The sequence below is a fragment of the Anastrepha ludens genome, chromosome 3 (genome assembly GCF_028408465.1).
Source record: "Anastrepha ludens isolate Willacy chromosome 3, idAnaLude1.1, whole genome shotgun sequence".
Classification (NCBI taxonomy): Eukaryota; Metazoa; Arthropoda; class Insecta; order Diptera; family Tephritidae; genus Anastrepha; species Anastrepha ludens.
In genome coordinates, this window is record NC_071499.1 from 38,964,967 (window position 1) to 38,982,890 (window position 17,924).

At 35.6% G+C, this 17,924-nt stretch overlaps 1 long non-coding RNA gene across 1 annotated transcript in view; it reads right to left on the reverse strand.

Moving 5' to 3' along the window:
* Window positions 1-1,464: 1,464 nt before the first annotated feature.
* LOC128857775 (uncharacterized) overlaps window positions 1,465-17,924 on the reverse strand; it is a 45,492-nt gene continuing 29,032 nt past the window's right edge. Inside the window, exons 2-4 of the long non-coding RNA XR_008453946.1 lie at window positions 2,273-2,542; window positions 1,786-2,013; window positions 1,465-1,723 (exon numbers count right to left, since the gene is read on the reverse strand). This is a non-coding gene — a long non-coding RNA (uncharacterized LOC128857775). The remainder of the gene's footprint in view (window positions 1,724-1,785; window positions 2,014-2,272; window positions 2,543-17,924) is intronic.

Genomic DNA, 17,924 nt, shown 5'->3' on the forward strand with positions numbered 1-17,924 from the left:
AAATTTGTTCTTTATCAAGCAACTAGTGGGGTTCTAGCGAAAATGAAAATGCGGCTTTGCATGGATATTGTTCCGACGAATTACAACAAATTTGAGAACAGAAAAAGCAAGTTTGATCTACAACCTAAGAATAGTTTACAAACATTTGTCATATCATATTTAAGTACATATGTACATACATATGTAGTTACAATAGTATGCATAAAACTAAACTGCGCACTTTATTTGTTACGTCTGGTATGACCTTTTCCGTTGAGTTATTCAACGTTGCTAGTGATAGGTAGGTAGGTAGGGGAAATGGCTGAAGTACCACTCTGGCACTCCCCAAGTAGCACTAAAGCGCCGTTTTGATACCATTATGAGAGCTTCAATAGGCAGATATCTACAGCCAGGCAGAGGTGTTGATGTAATGGAGAAGTTTGATGGGATTTAGGTTATGTCGATGAAAGGAGTTCTCAGTGACCTTAGTCTTTCAGCTGCCAAACCCGGACATTTACAGAGAAAGTGCTCAAGAGTCTCCTTCTCTGAAAATTCCCCACAGCTTCTGCAATGGGGATTAAATGATAACCCTACCTTTTCCGCGTGTGTGCCGATCGTCCAATGACCGATAAACATAGCTACGAGTTTGGAAATTGAATGGCGTGGAGTCCCCTAAGACTTTTTGAGTCTTCCGTCTATTGTTAAAATGAAAGTAAAGTTTCTGGCTATAATTTGCCGTAAATATTGACCAATATAAAACAAGAAATTGTTGGCAGACTTAGTCCGAGTTTTTGCTTATGCTATGAGCCAAATATTAGTCCACAGCATTAGAAATGGGATACAAATTTAAATATTTATGTACATATCATCATAAACGCTACTCCAACCTCACACAACCGGCAACTCACGGATCCACAATGTTTGCTCGCTTATGCGAGTTGAAGGACAAAATTGATGAAAAAATTGATAGAAACCCACTTTTTCTACTTTTTTAATGAAAATTAAGGAAATTAGGAAATTAGTTGTCGAACACTTAACTTATTTCAGATTACAAAAAATCATAACTTAAATAATGTTTTGCTTACTCTTACTATAAAACTTATTTTAAATTCAGTAAATATTTTAATATCAGTTAAAAATAAATATTTTTTTTATAAAACTCATTATTTTTAATTACAGTGAAACTTCTATTAACGGACACCTCTATTAGACGTACATCTGCCTTAGGGGGATATTTTTTTCTACACCAAGTTTAGGTATAAATTTCGGAACAAATTACTCTCTCTTAAGCGGGTACTCTCTTCTCCGGACAAGGAAAGTTATTTTTCATAAAATTGACACGATTTGACAGACGCGGAATCCTCACAGGCGGACAAATAAAGGGTGGTTAAGTTTCAAGGGCCGGTGTTGATTTTCAATAAAATACAATTTTTTTAGAAAATCATTGTCATTTCTCTTTATTATGATAATATTGGTATGGCTCAATTACGTATGGAACAAAATGGCCACCGCGGCCTCGGCGGCACACCTCCTCCGAGGGTCCAAATTTTCGATGACGCTGAGGCATAATTGAGGTTCTATGCCGTTAATGTGCCGAATTATCTCAACCTTTAGCTCTTGAATTTTTGCTGGCTTATCGACGTACACCTTTTCTTTCAAATAACCCCAAAGAAAGAAGTCGAACGGTGTCGTTGACGTTTAGGTGTGGTTCACATTCAACATCGGCCCTTGAAATTTAACCACCCTTTATAAAAAAAATGTGAGTGAGCAGTTACTTACTTACTAAATGGAAAAGAGGGGACTTACCGGATAAGATGTGACTTTTTGTATGCCCACATTTAGTGTGTTGCGCCGTGATTTTATTAACGCTTATGAGGAAATCAATTTGTCTGTCTTAATTAATTATATAATTTTTCCAGATAAAAAATTATGAATTCATTACATTTAGTATATATGTATGTATGCGTCCGATTTTTCTTATCAGGTTGCAAACTGGAAAAACTCATCGTCAAAGTGGATGTGTGAGGACAATGACTGTGTGTGAGGAAAAAAGAAAAACTTCAATCGACAATTGCCAAGTTTTTATGTAATGAATCTAATTATCTAGTTTATTGACTAAAATGTAATATTTATTTCTATTTTCGTTGTTACTTAAATGTACTTATGCACCTTAATAAAATCTGTACTTTTGAAAAAATACGTACACATTTTTATTTAAATGATATAATATCAATATCAATATCTTTTATTTAAATAATTAAAAAATTAAAAAGTTCTGAAAAAAGCACCTTACCCTTGAGCGGACACCTCTCATGGGTGGGCAAAAGTTGCTTGACGGTTAGTGCCCGCCCATGGTTGGTTTCACTGTAATCGTTTTGCTTAAGAAGGGCGTTACTTTTTTTTCGTTCTGTTGTTGTTGCTGTTGTAGCAGCATAAACATTGCCCGTGCAGTCCTTGACCGGATATAAATCCGGATCGTTCCGGTTACGTATTTTGTTTAGTTCTCGGACACTTAGGCTTCAGTAGTCGGACATTGGAAAAATCAACATATTTTTTAACATTTCTGAAACAAAAAAGTTATTTAACAAGGCTGAACATATTTTAAAAACATTAACTAATTAATAAATAAACATAAAATAATTACAATATTCATTACAAAATTCTCTAAAAAGTTAAAAGTTCAAAGGCATTGCAATTTGAATAGATATTAGCACACCACCTGCAAAAGACTCTAAGAAATTCAGCGAATTACGTGGAAAGCAACAACACAAAATATCCTGCTTGAGTTGATATAACCAGTATGCCTTCCCCTCGGAAGACAGTCGCAAGCCTCCGAGTATATTTCTATTTTCATTGTATAAAAAAGTTCCTCATAAGAACCATAGGAGGTGGCATAAAACTGTAGGTCTCTCTATTTGGGGAACATTAAGGAGCAGCAAATATGAAAGGAAAGTTCAGGGGGAAATTCCAGCTAAACGTTAAACTGCTGGATATGCACATAAAATTAGGTGATAGCAGTAGAACATCTGATTTGTGTTTTTCTTTCAATGTACAAGTGATCTGCGTTTTGTTGTTGTTTAGATAATTTGTTTACATTTTGATACTCAAAAAAAAAAAACAAATACGTGCAAAAATATGAAAATGAAATTTGGACACTCCATCTAACAAAATTCAAAAACAAAATTCATGCATGCAAAAATGTGCAAATTTGAGTTTTGTACTATTGCTATCACCGAGTATGGGTTCGAAATGAGACGTCCAACTGCTGAATACACAAATAAAAAGAAATAAAATGGAGCAACTGTAAATAAATGTAAAACATAACCGATTTCGGGGGTTCTTTTTGCATTTCGTATGCGAAGGATTACAGCAATTAAGAAATATTGTTCAATTTCTGAATACTAAACTGAAAACCATTGTCGTAACGAACTCTCTGATAGGACTGATCTGGCTTTGCTAATGCTTTCCGTGTCTCTACGAACCAACATTGATTTTTTTCTGAAAAGTAACTTGAGCCGAGTTTGCCTAGTCTCTTTAACCGCATTTGCACTTTTGTATTATCCATTCCGTTATTTTCTTCTCCTCTTCTGGAGGCAGAAAATATCTTTTATTTTTGATAATTTTAAATCTGACACTCGATCATATAAAGTTGATTTGGCGTTTTTTTATACTCATACTTTAGTTGTGAATTTCCTCAAGCGCAGACAAAAAATTCTATTTTGAAAATCCATTCAAAAATATAAGTTCTAGGTAAAATTAAAGATACGAAATGAAACAAATAAATAAAACTAAACTAATCACAACAAACAAGCATCAATCAGAATACTAAAAATTTCGTTGTTTTATAATTTTTAGTTCTCCGCCGACTATCCGATAAATGAATTCAGCAGTAAATTTGGATTCAGTACTCGGCTATCCATTTTAAGCAATTAATTATAGCCAATCAAATAAAAACGTTTTTTAAATTATTGTCTACCTTGTTTATCAATCAGTCACAAACGAATTACAAAACTTTATTTAAATATTTTTAAAAGTTCGCTTTAGCTACTTAATCTATACTAACAAAATCCCGAATTAATTTTAATTTGTTATAAATTCAATTTCAAAAGAATTCTACGTTTTTCAGCAAATAAAATTTTTAAAACGAGATTCTTGAGTGACTGCGAAGGTCTATGAAGCTGTATACCCGAATTTTTTTAAAAACTCTGGTTGAAAAGTGTGAAGTTTTGATGAAAATTTATTAAATTTTTGAAAATTAGATTTAAAGGGCCTTTAAAAAAACGAGCCTAGATTGTCGGCTCTTAACAATTATAAAATCCAGTCTCTTAACAAGTAAAATTCACCAAACAGTCGATTCATGAATGCCTAATTGTAGGGAACTTCGATATATCAAAGTTGCAGGTTGTTCAACAACACTACGCTACAGCAGCAATATTCTCAACAAAACCTAAAGTTTTTGGTAATTTCAGGTGTGTAAACAAAAAGCTGAAACTGTGTTGTTGATATAACAAAAAAATCAACCAATGGCAATGCCCTTTGAACAACGACTGATTGGACGACTGTGTGTAGACATGTGAAATGATCGTGCAGAATTCGGCTGCCGAATCCCCAAGTGACGTGGTAGCTAAAGTTTCCCTCTCAATTTTCTTTTTCACCATAGCTAAATAGCAAACGCGAGAATAGAGCTGCCTTAAACGACATGTGTTTGTACGACAGTGAGTTATACCAGCGTCATGAGCTAAAGCCACTCTCGCTAGTGGCAACACTTTGTTGTTGCTTTCAAATGAAATTTTTTCGGCAATTTAATCGAGCACAAAGATAGCGAGCGGGGACATGGCGAATAGAAAGGCCTTGAGTTGCTTAATTCCCGAGTGACACGACAGGCAAAGCTCCCCTCACAACTTTATTTTTCACCATAGCTAAATAGCAAACCTGGTAATCTATGTATCATCCTTGGAGTTGATGCATATTTGAACGCAGCTTCAGGGGATATGTATGTATACAAGGATAATAGATACCAGATTTACCCTTTAGGTATGGTAAAAAAAATATTTAAGGGAAACTTTGGAATGTACGTCATTCGTTTTGTGTTTCAAAAAATTTAGTTTTAGCTAAGTGAAACACAAAACGAATGACGTCGGCATATCTGTCAAATTCGCTTAAAGCCGAATAACGGTCTGCTAGGTAGTACACCTCTAAAAATCTTTTCACGATGGTATGTTTATGGATTTGCTACTTTGCTTTCAATGTTCCCTCTGCGGATTGCTAATGTAGGCTCTTGGCTTAAAGTTAACTTCAAACAACTTCCACGAAATAAATGTGAAAACAAGAAATTAGGAAAACAATCATTTATCATATTCTTCTTCTTCCGTCAAAGTACGGCTTTTATGAATGTTTACTGCCATTGCAGCTTAGTGTTATATATACATATATGCATATTTATCTTCATCACTTAAAAACTAACTCGAAGGCGTTCTGTTATCCAATAAAAATAAATTTTATCCACCACTTTATATCCCCAATTCGACATCATTCTTTTATAAGTATATGGCATAGCTGAACAATTATCTTTCCATAAATGCTTAGTAAAGATAAATTTATTGAGCTGAGTGGGGTATGTAATTATATGAATTAATATCATCAACCTACTGATGTATTTGTACAATTTTATTCAAGTTGTAAACGACAAGTAATTCTGATAAGGTACAAACTCTTGGCTGGTGGGTCTTACAGTGTACTAAAAACGGTTTTATTGCAAGGTAAAATAATCGTGGTGCTTAACTACGGTGCATAATATCAATTTTATCTTGTTGGTGTACAAACATTTGAATTGCCATTGTCAGCGTATGTTTAGAGCGGTTTGTTATCTTTGACAAATGGACTTGCAGAGTCTTCATATCAATAATAACTTGTGGGGTCCAATGAGTTAAACTGCGCACATAAAAATATTATATCTTATCGTAAAAGAAAATTTATTGCAAATTTTTTGCGCATATTTCCGTTTATTATGATAATAAACAACAATAATAGCACAATAAAAGAGTGGAAAAGAAATTCGAATTAAAAATATGAGTGGAATGCAGGTAAATTAACTTAATAAGTTTGTATACACGATTAATAGATTTGATTTGTCTGAATAACTAGTTGGATTGAATAACAGGAGGCTCGAAGACGACCTTCAAAGCACCGAGGAATAGGTTGATGACTATTGTATTTTATTTGCGACTTTTTTTCTGGGATGACAATCTTGAAGACGAAACTCTCTTGAGTACGGCATATCAGTATGCAACATGGCGTAAGATTTTTAGAGGTGTACTACCTAGCAAACCGTTATTCGGCCTTGAGCGAATTTGACAGATATGCCGACGTCATTCGTTTTGCTAAAGCTAAATTTTTTAAAACACAAAACGAATGACGTAGAATCCAAAGTTCCCCTCAAAAATGTTTTTTCACCATACCTATCGAGCATAGGCGGCCGCCGTAGTTTGTGGAACAACATCAAGGCGCACACCAAAAATACGAGGGGGAGCTCGGCCAAACACCCAAAAAGGGTGTACGCGCCAATTATATATATGTATATATATATATGTATATATATATATGTATATATATATATCGAGTAAACCTGATATCTACCATCCTTGAGTATGCACGACTGATAGCCTCTCAGCTACACCTACGTATTCAACAACTCTTCACTATCTACCACTACCCCCGCGGAACTGTCAAAAAGATATAACCTCACGAGACTGACTAGCTCAAAGGCTTATAATTATTGTTCATATATACGAAGCTCCCCGCGCCTTAGATCGTGGTGAATATGTGTTACATGCGCGTAGATTCTCTTCCAGTTATTAGTTGATTTCAGCACAAAATCAGCTATATTTTCTCCTCTTAAAATTTCAAAGAGTACGGGAGCATTGCCTGGTCATTAGAACAAGACGTGATCAACATCTTCTTCCCTCTCCGTGCAGATTGGACAGTTTTTTGAACTGTCATTGCCAAATCTATGGAGGTATTTTCTAAATACCCCGTGTCCTGACAGGGATTGAGTTAGGTGGTAGTTTGTTCCCCCATGGTTCCTTTCTAACCACGTCGTAAGGATGGGCGTTAATTCATGCGTCCATCTACCCTTAGGTAACCTGCTCCATCGATCCTACCAGTGGCGGTCCAACGACGCCTTTTTTCTGGTGTGAGTCGGTTCAATAAAGTTCAATAACGGAGAGCGTATTTAAGAAAACTTTTTTGGATACGTTCAATTCTGTTTATGTGGATGGTACCCAAATGAAAGAACATATTCCAAATTGGATCGAATGAAAGACGATATAATAATTTAAGTAAATAAATAAGTGTAAAAGAAGTGAATTTAAATTATTCGCTTCAAAAAAGCTAATACCGAGTAAGCTTTAAAATGTATGTCTATTAAATGAAAAGTTACTCGAAAAAATAACGCCAAGATCTTTAATTTCATCCAAACTTTGCAACAAGGAATGAGAAATGTTGTGAGTTTTCGAATTCGTGACTTTAAAGCACTTTTTGACGAGAACTATTATAACACACCATAGTTCTAGGGCTGTAGGGACATTTTGAAACTCAAGTAAGTCATCTAGTTTCGGCTGATATCTCCCTAATGCTCTCACGTCGGGTTTCGAGTGCAATATTCTTAACTTTTTCGACGCTTACGTCAGTCACAGAGGTGGAAGGATAACCTAAACTTGGCAGTTATAAACACAATAGGAACACTCTTTATAGTACCAGTAGTATGACTGTATTTACTATTGCAGTTAAAATTTTCAATGCTTCTGCTTGTGGTATAGATTTTGTTAGAAACACTTTATTTCAGACGTACTCCTCTTCTCAGTCGTACTCTTCTTCTCAACAGCTGAACTGGCAAAATTAACAAAAGCTAAAACTTTAAAAGTATATACAAGTAGTGGTCTAACACTTCTTATCAGAATGAGACAACTAAGTGAAGTATTTTTGAGTAAGACATATTTCGCCTTTAAACCTTCAAAGTGTACCTAATCAACACTTTTACTTTAGAGTTTTCACTGAACTTCTTGAAAAAAATTGCGACATTCTCATAATTTCTAAGGTGAAATCTGCATTAGAAGTAGCCAGATTTGTGCCCGTTGAAGCTGTGAGAGAGAAGCTGGTAGGTAGAGAACTTCTCGCTCTCTTTCGAACAACGGAGATTGAAGGAGAAATGTATATTGAAGGGGAATCAAAATGAAATGATGTACATCTCGTTATTTATTAGTCAGCGCTTGTAACTAATTTAAAATAATTCTTTAAAGACGTATAATTAATAGATATTAGAAAAATTCTTGTAGGCACTGAGGTCCACATGGGTACAATAATTCATACCTCTTTGAAAAGTTGTCAGGTCCCTATTTGATACTTTTCTGAATAGCAGACTTGTCCAGATGTAATAAAATTGTATTTATTTCATGTTCATACTATGCCAATAAGTGCGTCTTACAATATTCTAATGTTTCTAGAAAATCTTAATTACATTCTTATACTCGCACTTGAATGACATCCTGTTGACAGACGGAAATTACCAATTTCGCTGATATAAATAATCGCTAAAACACTAAAATATTGTAAATCTCTTACAAACACGGCAGTTTTATTTACGTATGTGCAGATTAATAAATAATATGGGTTGGAGCGTGACTACCATTCGGTGGGGCTGGCGTTCGAAACCCCGGGCACAGAACACTAAACGGCTGAGAAGGTTATTTCTAAGAGCAGTCGCTCCTCGGCAGCCAATGACAAAGCCACGAGTGCCATGAAAAAACTTTTCATAAAAATCGTCTGTCGTTTGGAATGCCATAAAAATGTAGGTCTCTCCATTCGTAGAAAAACAAAAAAATGCACACCAAAAAAAATTAGGAGAAGGGGCTCGGCCAAACGCCTAATACATATATATATATATATATATATGTGAGTATGTATGTCTTCACATAAATTACATGTTTTTACGCGCGTGCCGTTAGGTAGGTGGGCTTACACTAAAATTGCACATTATTGCAAAAGTAAACTTGTAAGCACTCTACTATTTAATCGTAGTCATTGTCTGATAACTTTGCCGTAAACAATAGTCTTATCTCTACAATTCCAATAATTCTCGTTTTAAATGTAACGTAATACTCAATATGAATATGGAATAAAAATAAATAGGTGTTTTTGTATGCATACCTTCTGTTAAAAAAAAGAAGTTGTCTGTAAAGTCGGTTTACTGACGATAGTTTAACGTGACAACGTCATAAGAAAATACTGATGGAATGGTTGCAGATTTCAAAACAAAATTTTAATTTTATTTGTTTGATAGATATTTTGTATGGGCATAGAGAAGGAGGTAAATGGAATCGCTATGGAATTGATCAAGTTGCATTTACACAAACGTGAAAAGTTACGAAACATTTATCAAATTCATGAAAGATATGTTCAATTTCGATTGTGCATCGGACGTTAATAAGTCAACAACACTAAGAGGCAACATCATGGTATTGCCTTTTTCAAGACACATTACACTCGAAACACCCTCTTTCATTTCCTACTTTTCCTATCATCGTCCTATTCTCAACAGAGAAATGGTTCATTAACATGCACACAGGAAGAAGGCACATGCAAATACAAATATGTGAATTTATATACATATGCGCATATACATACATATATATGCTCACTTAAGTAGGAGAGAGCCAGATGTCGAACGTTGACGAACGCGGGGACCGATTGTGGCTCTTTGTCGTTCGTTCCGCGCTCTCGCTTGCAGTTCAAGCAAGGTAACGACACATGAGCAAGATAACGACGCATTTTTTGGTGAGTGCAGCCGGCTACATCGAATTATAAGACGTTATCACGTCAAAAAAAAACAACTCTCCAGTCATCAGATCACATCTTTCGAAAACAGGGTCTCGAAGTGGTCATTTGAATTTTGAGAAGAGAAAAAATTCACCCAAGCTATAAGTTTGTATGCAAATAAGTAAGAACGCAAAAATAAAATGAATAATACTATCTCTGTAATGATTTTTCGGAATCTCGCCAGAATTTTATCACAGTTCGGTTCTTTCCATGATATGCTGACACGTCAGCTTCAAATGGTTCGTAGATAAAGAATGAATTGACAGAACGAAATAATTTTTTTTGTGTATTCAAATGAAACATGAAATTTTTAATGGTTATAAATTTTGATTCCTCTATTGGTTAATAGGTGTCGTTTTCAATACTTTTCAACCCACCTAACTAGAAATTCATTTAGAGCTTTTTCCACAAATCGCGACTTTTTCGACGAATTTGCTCTCTCATAACCATTTTGTTGCATAACACCCAGATAATACGTATGTTCATGTAAAAATTATCCAATAACTTGCCAGTAACTTAAGGGGTTCCGGTGGTCTAGAATTTCGAAAAAATAATTTTTTTTGTATTTCGAAAGTATAGACTTTTAAGAATATACTGTCAAATTTTCGGAAGGATATTCCCAGTATTTTCGATTCTACAGCCGTTTTAGCAGGTAGAGTCAAATTCGTCACGCGGCGGCATCAATGGTCACATTTAAATGGTCAAAACTTTAAACTCAATTATCTCAAAACTACTTATTTCGACCTGGTGTTGTCAAAAAAAAGAACCATTCAATCGAATCGTCTGAAATTTTAAAATATTATTCACAACATCAATGGCTATCGCCCGTACTAGAATCATATTATTATTTCAATTATTTCGTTTTTTTTCTATTAAAAACTGAAAAAGCCCCATTTTTAGAGTGCCAAATTCTAAACCGCGCCATTTTGTCAATTTATTTTTTCTAGTACGAGACATAGCTTTGTGTTTCAGATAAATAGAAGAGCCAAATGGGTAACACCGTCCAGGTCTAATTTTTTGCAGGGTAATTTTCAGCGCCATTTTTAAATTTATTAAAATTAGAAAACTTTTTTTCTTTACTTTTTGTATGTAAAAGAAGTTAAATAAAAAGCCTAAAAAATATGTATATCGTTTTTCTTTATTTTTATTGTAAAAAATGTCTGAAAATACTCCAAATTTTCGAGCTCTAGACCACCGGGACCCCTTAATTTGAAAGGATTTGCTCTCAAAGAGGAAAATATAAAAGAAAGTACATGAACGCGAAACCAGTAACAATTTGCAAGTTTTACGAACAGCTGATTGAATAGTTGGCGGGAAAAATCACAAAAATTAAAAATAATTTCAGTTGGGCTACCTCCTATGAAATTAAAAAACAAAAATAAAGCAAATAAAATGCAAAATAACGAGCTTAGCATCACATGATTTTATTTTTCCCCCATTGGTTTTTTTCCTTTTATCATCGCTGTCAGATGAAGAACATTCCATTAGCAATTGTATTGAGGCAATCACAGCTTTCTTCATATTTTCCTTGCATTTCCGTCTATGCATGTATGTATGTATATACTCGTATATTGCCAAATTACTTAATAACCAAGAAGTAGAAGCATAAAACACAAAAAATACCTTCAATGCTTTCTGAGACTGCAGCAATGGTGATTGGATTCGTGCGATGCTGGCCCAAAGAATCGTCTCGGTGCGAGCAGAGGAAGATCTGCTGGTGTCAGCCGGGGCTAATAGAGGTTGCCCTCAAGGCGTGTGCTGTCTCCAAATGCTCTTTTGCATGGTGATCGATCCTCTGCGCACTACCTTAAACGACTCGGGAGTCTACGCACAAACATATGCGGACGACGTTGGTAATAGGCCCTTCGCTTATGAACATTTGTAGGAAAGTGCAGAAAACTTTGGATATGATTGACACTTGGTGCTGTGCGAATGGGCTATCGGCAAATCCCACCAAGACTGGTATTGTCCTCTTCACCAGAAGAAGGAAGCTTGATGGACTCGATCTGCCTAAGCTAAAAAGAGTCACAATCTAGCTATCCAAGGAATTTAAATATCTTGGAGTAATCCTCGATAGTAAACTTCTTTGGAAATCACACGTTGAAACAAAGACATCCAAAGCTCTGACAGCTTTCTGGCAGTGCAAGGGTGTTTTTGGAAAAACGTGGGGTCTTTCTCCTAGCAAGGTCCTATGGATCCATGTACACGGCTATGATAAGAGCTATTATCACCTATGCATCAGTGGTCTGCATGAGTAGACTCCCTCTCGTGGGACCTTATCGAGACTACAACGCACTGGGGCCATCTGTTGCGTCGGAGCTTTTCGGAGCAACTACTTTAGGGCCGACATTAGATGCTCTGATTAGTCTACCACCACTTGATGTTTTCATCCAAGGAAAGGCCTTGAAGGCCATCTGCAGGCTGAAACACAATGGGAACTGTCAATTCAGGCTGAACTATGTCGGTAGACATAATAACCTGATGCTAACATGGGTTCCGGAACAAGTGGATATCGTGGGTAACGAGATCTCTGACTCTCTAGTCAGAATGGGCTTTGAGGCTAACTTCCTTGGCTTCTTAGCGCCACAAAATCTACTCAGATTTCTTCGGAGATCGCGTAGATTTAAAGAAAATTAAACAGGGAACCCGAGTGCAGTACAAGGGACTTAATTGTGTCTGAGTGCTGTACTTGCTAGTCTGTCCCGACAAAAAAACAAAGAAAAAAGATTGGGGCTGTGCTATTTAATATATGACTTCAAGTAAACTTTATGAATTTCATATAAAATATATTGTCTTACATTCTCCATTTTAATCAGCTTTTTTCCAATTTACCACATTGGCTCAATTCGCAAATTTTAATTCGTGTTAATTTTTACTTTGCAATCAGCTTTTTTTCTCACTTGCAAATTCTTATGAGGAAAAATTTATCCAGTACAAACTTGCAACTTCCCCTCAAAATGAAATGTCATTTTGCCCTCTCACTTCCCCTACTTTGCAAGTTTTTTGGATACATGAACACCAAAACGTCTTACAAATTATTTGCTTCATGAACCGACCTAATATTCTTTATTTACATGCTGTTCTCTTTTGAGGAATTTGACAATTTCTTAAAATGGGCTTTTAAATTATCAGTTACCGATACTACTTTTTTGACAGAATACACTAAAGTAAAAAGCGGGAAATCCATTTTCCATCAAATGGCACGATCTATTGTGTAATATCCTCGTCACACACGTTATAGTATACCTAGATTTACATACTTATATATGAATGTATACCCCTATTTAGTGTATATATGGACAAGCACAACTGTATCTTAATTTTTGCCGACATATGATTGCATGCATGTTTATTTTATTTATTTACTAACACTATTCATTTGCACTGGCCTGCGAAAATTATCTAAGCCTATTATCTTTGAATCACTCAAATGCTTTGCCTATTATTGCCACCTTCCAACTTTCCCCATTGGCTACCCAGGGCGTAGAACGCTGTACACACCCCCATATGCCCATTCAAGGCCTAGTCAGTATTCATGTGATCACTTCCCATCAGATCGAAATATTTCGCACGTTCCAACATTTTGCCACAGTTGATTTCTAAGCGTTTTATTTTGTATCATTTTTTTGTTTGTTGTTTTTGTTGGCATATCGTTGCGCTTCACGTGGTCGGAACAATGTGTTTTGCACACTCGCATGATGTAAGAGAATTACATGCCATTAAGTGTTGATCTTATTTTTATACCTTTGATTGGTTGCATCAAAACAATATGTGGGTATGAATGTGTGTGTGTGTGTGTGTGCATTTTAAAAGTATATGCGACAAAGTGGTTCATTTTAAGTGCATGAACTAGAAAAGTACGCTTTATGTAGGTATGTGTACATACAAGTACAGGCATATATGTATGTATATAGGGTGCCCTATTTAGACCGCATAGTCTGAAATTTGAAAAAAAGCTTCGATAAAGTAATCAACAGTTTAGAGGTTATAAATTGTGCATAGTATCTGATAAATGGTCACAAGAAAAAAAAGAACGCATTTGCCATTTTGAGAAAATTCTTGTTGATATTTCGGCATTTTTGTATATACGACTTGGTTGTTCAATAAGTTTTGCGGTTCGATAAGAAAAACACAATTTTATGGTTTGAAATACACTTTATTATTCAGTATAATCTCCCTGAACATCAATAAACTTGTTCCAATGAGATTCCAATTCATGAATTTCATCCCTGAAATGAGAATCAGGAAGGGCTGCAAAATACGCCTCCACAGCAGTTATGGCCTCATCATTTGATAAAAAACTCGTTTCTCACATACATTTTTTTTAGAGATCTGGAAACAGATGGAAGTCGCTAAGGGCCAAATCTGGTGAATACGGTGGATTCTCCAACAAATCAAACTTTGATTCATGATTTTAGCCATTGTCAAAATGCTCTTGTGGCACGGTGCATTGTTCTAATGAAAAATAATTTTTTTCTTTTGCAAACTGTGTATTTTTTCAATAATTTTTTTCATTGAGCTAGTCTAGAAGGTTATAATAATGTTCAGAATTTATTTGTTTATGAATTTAAGTAATCCACAAATAAAATTCCTTCCGCATTCCAAAAAACTGATGCTAACACCTGCTTAACCGATTTCTGGACACAAATTCGTTTCGGAACCGAAAAACTAGGTTCACACCACTATTTAGCCCCTAGGTTTGATTTAGCATCATGGTGATAGACCCGAGTCTCAATCGCAGTGATAAATAGATGCACAAAATCCACTTTATCATTTCAAAAATGCTCTAAATCTTGCTGAGAAAGTCGGATTCGAATGAGTTTCTGTTTCATTGTTAGCGAATGCGGCACCCATTGTGCACATACCTTTCTGAAACCCAATACTTCAGTCAAAATATTACTTACATTGCCCAATGCGTTGCCTAGGGCTTCTATGAAATCTCTTTCACTCACTCAACGATTTTCAAATACGATATCCTGTATTTTTTCTACGATTTTTGGTGTTGCTCTTTTTGGACGTCCTTGACGTGGATCGTCTTCAAGGCTTGTATGACCAACAACCCATTAAATTCAGTAACCCATCTTTCTACTGTACTACTACTTGATAGCGAAAAGTCCTTAGACACTTTCAACATTCGATCATAAATTTCTTTTGCTTTTAAACTTTCCTTGGTAATTATTTCATTGAGTATCAGGGAAATTTGCAAAATGTCTCACTGAAGGGAAGAGTGGTTTAAGCAACTTAGTTAAGGGAAGGAAATCAAATGCAGGTATCTCTTACATTAGGCAAGCATCCTGACTAACCTAAACTTTCCAGAAATAAAATTCAATCACTGCACTATACTTGATTTTTTCCATTGTAGGTGACACGGTACTGTGGCACGTCGATACTAAATGACTTGTAAGGAATGAATGAATTGACAGAAGAACTGAAACTTCACATACGTTCATATGAAGAGTCTGTTTGGTTTTGTTAAGCTCCTCCTCCTTTTTTGGTGTGCGTCTTAATGAATTTCCACAAGTAAAGGGATTTACAATTTTATGCCGCCTCCGAACAGTAGATCATTTTTATGAGAAATTTTTCATGGCAGAAATATACTTGGAGGTTTGCCATTGCTTGCCGAGGAGTGACCGCTATTAGAAAAAACTTGTTTCTATAATTTTGTGGTTTCATGCACGGAGGTTCGAATCTACATACTTGATGTTGATGGTGCGCTCGAAATTAGTCTGTGAATGCCTCACTTCCTTTTTGTTCGTATCTGAATGCTTCAATGCTCTTGGAAAAGTGTGCCACATATACACTTAGCGAGCGCTGGACAAGAAGACTAAGTGGACTAAGACAGAAGTGCTCGATGCAGCTTCTAAGGCTATCAAATACGTAACTTTTAATAGTAGCAGATGCTTTAACCGGAAATTGAACTATCGAACGTTCAATTCATGCGATGAGACTTAACTATCAATAGGTCTTTATTTGTCTACATATAAAAAATTAATAAATTAAATCCATAATTTCATAATATTTCTATATGAAAACAAAATTAAATATTTCTGTCCAACATTATGATGTTTTTAGGATGCCATATCTGAATTGTAGACATTGTGATCTTCCAGGAAACAGTGGAGGTTCATTTATATGACATTTCTGACATCGGTATGATGTGAGTTTTATTATTTTTTGCGTGGCACTTCAGGTTCTATGTTTGTAATCTAAAGGTGCCGGAGCGTATCTAACATTACATATGTTTGTTGTTTTGCCATTGTCAAGCGTATTTATTAGACTGTCTCCAAAATAAAGGAGACTAATATTTTATTCATTTATCTTCTTATAAATGTAATAAGAATTCCATACAGAAATATCTAATAGATTGTATAGAACCTTCTTGTACCAACTGATATCTTATACCAGACATATTTGCGTTATAATTAGCAATCTCTATTGGTTTTTCCTTCGAGATACCATATTAATTCTCCACGCCAATTATTTTGGGATGGTTTTTCGTTCTGATATAAAGCACATCCCGTTTGTACTTCCACTTACTAACATAGACGTTGCCCTGTATTCTCCATATATGTTCACATTTTTTTAATTTTTCTGCATTACGAATTTTGAATTCATTTTGCGATTGGTATGTCGATTGCTCAGTCGGACACTATTATAGTACAATAGTTATCCATAAATAATGACTTGCCGTTCGATAGATATGATTGCATTAGTCTCATAAACACAGAATCCACTACAGAGAAGGAAGGCACCTTATACTTTACTTTTCGCCTTTATTGTGAGCATAGATTGAGTGATCCAGAAAGCAGGTAACTGGGCGCCACATCAGTTTGGTGACGTGTGAGATGCTTCTTGAACGGCAGAAAAGAGAAGGTTTTTTGCATCGGATCGTCACTGACAATGAAAAATGGATCTATTATGATAACCCAAAGCGTCAAAAATATTGGAGCCTGCCAGGTGAACCAGGACCACCGACAGCGAAAAAAAACGATTCATGCTGCAAAGGTTATGTTGTGCATCTGATGGGATCAGAAGGATGTCATCTTTATTATGAACTCCTTAAAGCATCTGAAACCATCACTGACAATCGTTCTCGACTGCAGCTAATGCGTTTGTATCGAACTCTTAAAGGAAAGCGGCTGGAATGGGATGGTAGACATGATAAACTGATTTTGCTGCATGACAGCGCCAGGCCACACATTGCTAAATCGGTCCAGAAATATTTAGAAGGGCTGAATTGGGAGATCTTGCCCCACCCGCCATATTCCACAGACATTATACCTTCGGATTACCTTCTGTTCCGATCAATACAGTCACCCCTTTTTGAAGAGCGGTTCACTTCCTACGAGAGCATCGCAAATTGACTCAATGAATGGATGAAGTCAAAAGAATTCAAATTTTTCGTCAGAGGAATCCGTATGCTGGCTGAAAGGTGGAGTAAAGTTGTAGCTTTCAATGGCACATAATAAAATCAGGTATTATTTAATTGTTTAAATAATTCGTAACTTTGGCTAAGAAAGGACGGAAATTTATTCCCATACCCAAATAGGGGTACACTCTTTTGAGTTTTCGCTGAATGGCCCATAGTCTATCACAAAGGTCTCCATCAACTTTACTGATTTCCTCTCCAATTATTCCCTTAATACCGTAATACTTACCTATATCTGGATCTAAATTAGAATCATGAAATAGTCTCAATATTCGCGTTCGCTTCTTATGTGAATTCATTTTTAAAATTATTTATTTAAAATAAAGAAGTTAATATATTTTTTTCGAAATTGGCATACATATTTCTTTTTTTATTTTAACCATTTAAAATGGCGGATGTACACTCAATTCTTCCAGGAAGATCACACCGGGGCTTCTCAATCGGCGGGCATTGTTGCATCGGCGTCAGTGACCCGAATACAAAAAACCAAAAATTTCTATAATAACACAGGCCGACAAAATTTAACCAACATTCAGACCCAGAAACCAGACTATATATTTCCGAAGGTTTATGATGCGCTGAATCCAAATCTGGCCTCAGAATTGCTCTATTAGTTTGAGTTTTCGAGATATCCTAACCTAAA